This window comes from Neophocaena asiaeorientalis, unplaced genomic scaffold, assembly GCF_003031525.2.
Source record: "Neophocaena asiaeorientalis asiaeorientalis breed wild unplaced genomic scaffold, Neophocaena_asiaeorientalis_V1.1 scaffold605, whole genome shotgun sequence".
NCBI lineage: Eukaryota > Metazoa > Chordata > Mammalia > Artiodactyla > Phocoenidae > Neophocaena > Neophocaena asiaeorientalis.
This window is the reverse complement of record NW_020172214.1, coordinates 874,421-881,928: the sequence shown is the minus strand read 5'-3', so window position 1 is coordinate 881,928 and position 7,508 is coordinate 874,421. Positions and strand designations below refer to the sequence as shown.

General features: G+C 38.8%; 1 protein-coding gene and 1 long non-coding RNA gene across 2 annotated transcripts in view; one reads left to right on the top strand and one right to left on the bottom strand.

Moving 5' to 3' along the window:
* Positions 1-114, top strand: part of LOC112410938 (uncharacterized) — a 139,185-nt gene extending 139,071 nt beyond the window's left edge. The window contains exon 3 of the long non-coding RNA XR_003005536.1: positions 70-114. This is a non-coding gene — a long non-coding RNA (uncharacterized LOC112410938). The remainder of the gene's footprint in view (positions 1-69) is intronic.
* Positions 1-7,508, bottom strand: part of GRM5 (glutamate metabotropic receptor 5) — a 510,413-nt gene that overhangs the window by 146,772 nt on the left and 356,133 nt on the right.

Below are 7,508 nucleotides of genomic sequence, written 5' to 3'. Positions count from 1 at the left end.
ATATAGATAAATGGGAGAGGAGGAGAGACATGTAAATAAATGACCACATACGAACGAATATTTTTATAGGTATGAAATGAACGCAACGAGAGAGAAGATCAGTAAATAATTGACCAGCTCTTCGTAGAAAGGTAAGATTTGAATTGAGTTTGGAAAATATGGGTAATGGAGTGATAACAGTATTTTGAAATGTTATTTTTTAGACAACAAGTAGGTATTTGTTTATTAATTTATTTATTTTTGGCTGTGTTGGGTCTTCGTTTCTGTGCGAGGGCTTTCTCTAGTTGCGGCAAGTGGGGGCCACTCTTCATCACCGTGCGCGGGCCTCTCACTATCGCGGCCTCTCTTGTTGCGGAGCACAGGCTCCAGACGCGCAGGCTCAGTAGTTGTGGCACACGGGCCTAGTTGCTCCGCGGCATGTGGGATCTTCCCAGACCAGGGCTCGAACCCGTGTCCCCTGCATTGGCAGGTGGATTCTCAACCACTGCGCCACCAGAGAAGCCCAACAAGTAGGTATTTGTGAATCAGGGAATAGTAAATATTAAGCATTGCAGCTATATGGAATGCACCATATAGTGACTAACGAAAAGTAAGCTGAGGAAGACCAATTATGAATGGTCTTCTGGACCATTCCAAACGTTTTGAGTTTTATCATTCAGGTGAAGGGGAGCCAGTGGTGGCTTTTAAAGTGGGAAGTGCTACGAAGAGACGATGAGAACTGGATAAACTGTGGTAGCAGTGCAAGTGACAGATAAGAAAGGTTGTGGATGAGTGTTAGAGGATCAAGTTAGAAAAGTTGTTACAGTGGTTAAGGGATCTAATGGATGTTTGTATTAAAGGAGTGGGAATGAAGAGCCTATTTGTAAGGAATTCTCAGAGTCCCTAGGACTAGATACATGGAGAATAGTGGGTAAAGGAGGATGTTTTTGGTTTATGGGAGACATTAGTGATATTGTAAGTGATATTGTAAGTGACATTGTAGCTCCATGTCCTAGGTTGTAAAATACAGGAAAATAGGTTTGGGGTGAAAAAGGAAGAAAATGAATACAAGTAGGGATCTACAATGATCAGATTTCCCTTTATATGCTCTCTAGCACTTTGTTTCTCCTGGATTTCTGTCTGTTCTCTACATAAAAAATTAATTTGAGTGTTAAAAAAAAATACAAGTGAACAATTTTCTTACGTGGTCCAGTACCATATTAACCCGCCCTATTCTATTATGTTTAGGGTTTTGTATGCTGAACAATAGCTGTTGGCACTCAAAAAAAAAAAAGACAGAAATAATGAAAATTATAGAGCTCTAAAGATCTGATGCTCTCTATACAATTATATCCTTATAAACATTTTAACTTTAGAATTATTATTTTTATTATTTTTGTATTAACATAGATATTTGAAGCAGACCGATGGTTATGGTTATAATATGATTACTGTAGGGTTTACAATCGGTAGATTTAATGTCAGAATATATTTCTGGAACGTAAAAGCCCCTAAAGATACATGGTAACGGGCATAAAAAATTCTTGGAAAATTCTGAAGAAAAAGTTTAGTAATTATCAAATGTTAGCATAGAGATGCTCAGTAATTTAAAAATTTGTCTCTGTTATCAAAATCTAAATCTGTACAATGCAGACAATATACTCTTTCCTTCCTGTCCTCGTTTTAAGTTATTGCTATGGAAAATGAAAACATTTATGTTGCACAGAAAGTTGCATCGGGTGATCCTCTGTAACAGTCTCCATGTTCTTTTCATTCTAATGCATTAATACAGTAAGCATTTTGAATGCATATTCTGTGCAGGCAAACTGCACAGGCATTGTGGTAGGTCCCAGCACATGTCCTCAGCAGTCCATTAGGTATGACCTGCCTGAATGCGCATTGCTGACTTCCAGCCCCCTGGAAGTTTCCTCATTTATTCTCCAGACTGAACATCCTCTTTTCTTTTTATTCAGTCTTCCCCTTAATAGTACAATTCATTAGGTTCCCAGTCACTGAATCATCACTTGTGAAAATCACAATCCTGTCCTGCCTTCCTGAGATTATTTCCCCCATCCCTTCAGTTAGTATCCTGGGTGTTTCCACACTCTTAGTTCTTACATTTACAGTCCCTTGATTTATTTACATGGAATGCTAATCACATACAGTGGGTATGGGTTTCATTAGCTGAATTCTCAAATGGCAACATGATTACTTAGCATAACTCTGCAGAGTTCTTGGGGAGGCGTCTGCTGGGGGCAAACAACATAAATAAATCATCTCAGTCTGCTTCAAAAGGAGCAATACCAGACCAAAAATGTAGACATCAGAATGACTATTCCTAGCAGTTAGCAGTCGTTAAATTTGTGTCAGGAGGTGTGAGTTTATGCATTGGGGAGGTACGGGCGGGGGACGTGGGTATGCCAGGCACATACAATTATTCTTGATCACTGAAATCTTTAGTCCCACTTAGTGTGATGGTATTGGTACTGCTAAGACTATCACACATATGTTGTGTACTGGAGATGCTGCACTTGATTCTCATTCCTCAAATACGTGACATTTATTTCTTATTCACTGAACAAGTATTGGGTAACTAATAACTTGATAGTTATGTGGGAGTAGAGTGGTGAACAAGAAGACAAGATTTCTGCTCTCATAGAGGTAACATTTTGATGCTTTTAGTTTTGCATTTGTCATCATATTAAAGTTAAGTACATTTATTTGTTTTCCCTAAATTGTCTGTAAATTTTGTTTTGGACATCTCATCCTTATGTTTATTATAATGCCTTGAACATACTAAGGACTTAAATATTTAATATAACTTATTAGAAAATTAGACTTTAAAAGGCAAATTTCAAATCTTAGAGAATTCTTTTCCGATAGCTGCATATATTCTTTTTTTTTAATTTATTTTTGGGCTGTGTTGGGTTTTTGTTGCTGCTCACAGGCTTTCTCTCATTGCGGCAAGCAGGGGCTACTCTTCTTTGCCATGCGCGGGCTACTCACTGCGGTGGCTTCTCTTGTTGCGGCACGTGGGCTCAGTAGTTGTGGCGCACAGGCTTAGTTGCTCCGTGGCCTGTGGGATCTTCCCGGACCAGGGCTCGAACCCGTGTCCCCTGCATTGGCAAGCGGATTCTTAACCACTGCGCCACCAGGGAAGTCCCGACTGCATCTATTCATTTTTAATTGAGAAAGCAGCACTGTTTGATGTGCCTTATAAAATGACTCTGAAAGGCTGAATTCATTCCCCCCTCCAAAATGGTCCTCTCCCGTCTCTACCTGATGCTATTAAGGTTACTGAATACATTCATTAGGCTGCATCCCAGCATTTTTTTTTCAAAATATGTTCACAACCCACACAATTATTATTGACACTGCTGTTCTACTCACACGTAATCATAATCATCACCCTGCCAAATCTCTTACCAGCAGCATTCTAACAGGTATTTTGGGATTTTTTTTTCCTAATAGTGGGAGTCTGTCTACTGACTGCTTGGCTGTCTTCATATAATATTCCTTTTTTTTCCTCCCTTGGGGGAGTAGAAGGTCTTAGAATCTCTAAAAAAATAGTGAAAACAAAGAAGAATATTGAGCTTTTCAATAAAAGTTCTTATGAATGTACACCAGTCAACACTAATGAATTAATTCCAAAATGAAATACAATGTAGAATTTTTGAGAAAATTGTTAGGTTATTTACTGAAAATCACTTTATCTCCAGGGCTTGTAAATCTTAATTTTTCCCATGTCTGAGGATAAGTAGGTGTGAATTGGAGGAGCTATATCAGAACATTGAAAAGAAGGAAGAAAAGTCAGGAATCTAAAGTTTGCCGTCTTGTGTAAGTCAGGTGATTTCCATTATATTGCTTTCCTGATTCTCTACAGGCCTTAGAGATGATTATTATTAGCCCTAGTTTCTACCATTGAGGAAACTGAGGCTCTGAGGAATTAAATAACCTACTCAAAATCCCACAGCTAGCATAGAGGGGATTTCAACCCAGATCTTTCCAGCTCTAACACTCCAGTACTTTCCATACTTCATGGAGCCTCCAAAATAATGACATACAGTGATGACAGCAGTGAGAAATGTTTGTTAAGGGGATCTTATTTAAGAGGCGTGTGTTGGAGGACAGGGGGCAGCATGTCGGGCTGGGAGTACGTGGGCAAGATTCTCATGCTCTGGTATATTCTCACCTTACCTACTTTTTAAATCAAACACTAATCTAGATCAGGACTGCTGGGAAGGGATTTTGAAACTATAATTAAGATCCCAAGGAAATTGACCTTGAAATAGGGAGATAATTCGTAATTGGTCTGACCTAATCAGGTGAGTCCCTGAAAAGTGACCACCTCTTCCTGACAGAAGAGATTCAAATGTGAGAAGGATTTGGCATGAGACGGCTGGAGGAGACTATCCACTGCTGGCTTTGAAGATGGAGGGGGCTGTACAGTAAGGAGTGCAGGTGGAGTGGAGGAGCTGAGTGTGCCCTTGGGTGATACCAGCAAGGAAATGGGGACTCAGGCCTACATCTAAAAGGAACTGAATTCCACCAAAACTTGAATGAGCTTGGAAGCAGATTCTTTCACAAAGCCTCCAGAAAGGAATACACCTTGATTTCAGCCTGTTTAACCCTGAGTGGAGAACCCAATTATGCTATATACATGGACTCCTGACCTCCAGAAACGAATATTGTTTTAAGTTGCTAAATTCGTGGTAATTTGTTACACAGCAATAGAAAGTTATTATTCACTTGCCACCTCTTTTCTACATTTCCTCACTTGGAAGGCCAAAGCATGTTAATGTTAGAAGAGAAATGATATAATCTTAGGGGGTCTGACCTAATTCAGGGTTTGGTCAGAGCAGACAAACTTCCAAAGACTTTGGGATCACAGAAAATAACGGAGAGTATTACACATATTAGAATACTTGGAACGTCCATTCTGTCTCAATTTAGGCTTTAAATTGAGGTAGTCATTTCCCCCTCTGGTTTAAAGTCTTGTCCCTCCAGGGATGCTTCCTTACCAAACACATCCTTCGCAGAGAAAGAAGCTGAGAAAAATCATTGTAAATAGATTATTTTTTTTTAATAAATTTATTTATTTTTGGCTGTGTTGGGTCTTCGTTTCTGTGCGAGGGCTTTCTCTAGTTGTGGCAAGCGGGGTCTACTCTTCATCGCGGTGCGCGGGCCTCTCACTATCGCGGCCTCTCTTGTTGCGGAGCACAAGCTCCAGGCGCGCAGGCTCAGTAGTTGTGGCTCACGGGCCCAGTTGCTCCGCGGCATGTGGGATCTTCCCAGACCAGGGCTCGAACCCGTGTCCCCTGCGTTGGCAGGCAGATTCTCAACCACTGCGCCACCAGGGAAGCCCGTAAATAGATTATTTTGAGAATTACACAATCTATTGTTTCTCTTGTCGTATTATAGACATTTGGAGAAATGCAGAAATTGTAGCAATTGTGTAAAATGTACAATGTAGTGAGCAAAATGATTCAGTTAAATAGAGAAAGCATGTTATGAGTAAGCTATTGTATCCACCGCTTTACATAACCTTTTTTATGTCTTCTCTGGAAGTTGTCTTACTTAGGATAACCTTCTAGTTTTCAGTCTGCAAATTCCTTCCCGCTGAATTGCACTAATTTCTTCTTTTATGCTGTTAAACTGAGAACAATGTTCAGCCAAATAGTCAATAATTATTTATTATAATCAATCAATAATTTATTTAGTCTATTAAATTCCAAGCAGTAAGGCAGACTTTATGATGATGTTAGTGAATATAACTCCCAGTGTCCAATCTGTTTTCTTCCCTTACCCCTTATAACAGGTCACCAGGGAGTTCATAATTTCAGATCTATTATGTTTTTCTTATACTTTCCTCAATGTCCTCCAGTATTTGATACTGTCCTTTCATTTAGCCAAATCTAGTGGCTGACACTGTACATGCCAATTTCCCTACAGAGTACTGCATATGAGCAATAAGGAGAAGAAAAACTGGCATTCTCTACCCACATTAGAGTCGGGCAAATGAAAACTTAGAGTGACAACAGTGATCATGTATTTAGGGTTTGCTGTCTGCCAGGCATTGTTCTAGGCACTGTGTGTATACATATACACACACACACACACACACACATACACACACACATACACACGCTTACTCTCTGCTAATATATATGTGTATATATATTTATATCCACATCTATCTATCTATCTGTATATATTTTTTTAAGATTTTCACATTTCACTTTAGGAATCTTCAGCTTGAAAAGTAGGAAATAACCCTGAGTTAAACAGGATTCGAACTCAGTCTACCTAAATCTAGAAACCAAAACTAAACCAGTGCAACCTATCAGTGTGGTCTTTGATCCAAATCCGTGTCCAAACTTATTTGACTTTGTCCATGAAACTGCAGAGAGAAGAGTTATTTTAATTTCTGTTACACACACACACACACACACACACACACACACACGCATACACCCCTTCAAATTATTTTCTTTTTTTTCCTTTCTGAGACTATAAACAAAGAATTGTCTTAAACCGTTGCATTCATCTTCTGATAAATGCCCATCTTTGTAGTGTTAGAATACACTGGCCAAGTTATTACGAGTCTCTCTACTGACAAGATAAAGAGCTATTAGAAGATGCTCAAGAGACCTTGAAATATGTACATAAACACAGAATGAACTCTCTTCACATTTCACTTTGAGGCAACTTGTTCTTCCTTGACAAATTATCCCCATGACACCCACTGAAACCAAGTCTATTGTTAACTTCTCACATCTATCAGATATGGTTTACAAATGAACACTTACAAGCTGTAGAAGACCAGTAAATAATCAAAAATTGTTCAGGGTGTGAGATTAAGTTTTAGAAATAGTCATTATGTAAGAATCCTGAAAGCCTGAAAAATTTAGTTGCGACATGCCCAGTAATTAATCCAAATAGACTGAAACTGTAAATCACATATTAGAAACTGAACAGCTACTTCCATTTCTAGCTATGATAGATTAGACAAACCTTCCTCTGAAGACAACTAGAAGGGCTGGATAAACTTTAAAAAAATCTATTTAAGCTATCAGAATGCTATCTAGGCAGCTGGGACTCAAGTGGCCAAGATCCTGGGGAGAAAAAAAATATATACTGAGGTAAGACTTTCCCTTGATGTATGTGACAAATTCACTGAAAGTCAAAGATGCAAGGCTAAGAAGTTGGATCAAAAGCAGCACATGAGGCTCAAGAACTTATTCTTTCATAACTGAATCTTTGTACCTCTTGAGCAGTAACTCCCCATTTTTCCCTTTCCTCAGCCCCTGGCAATTAACCATCTTTCTTTCCACTTCTATGAATTTGACTGTTTTAGACACTTCATATAAATGGAATCATGCAGCATTTGTCCTTCTGTGATTGGTTTATTTCACTTAGCATAATGTTTTCAAAGTTCATCCATGTTGTCATATATGGCAATATGGTGCAACTACCATTGAAAATAGCTCGGAGTTTCCTAAAATAATTAAAATACATTACCATATGAT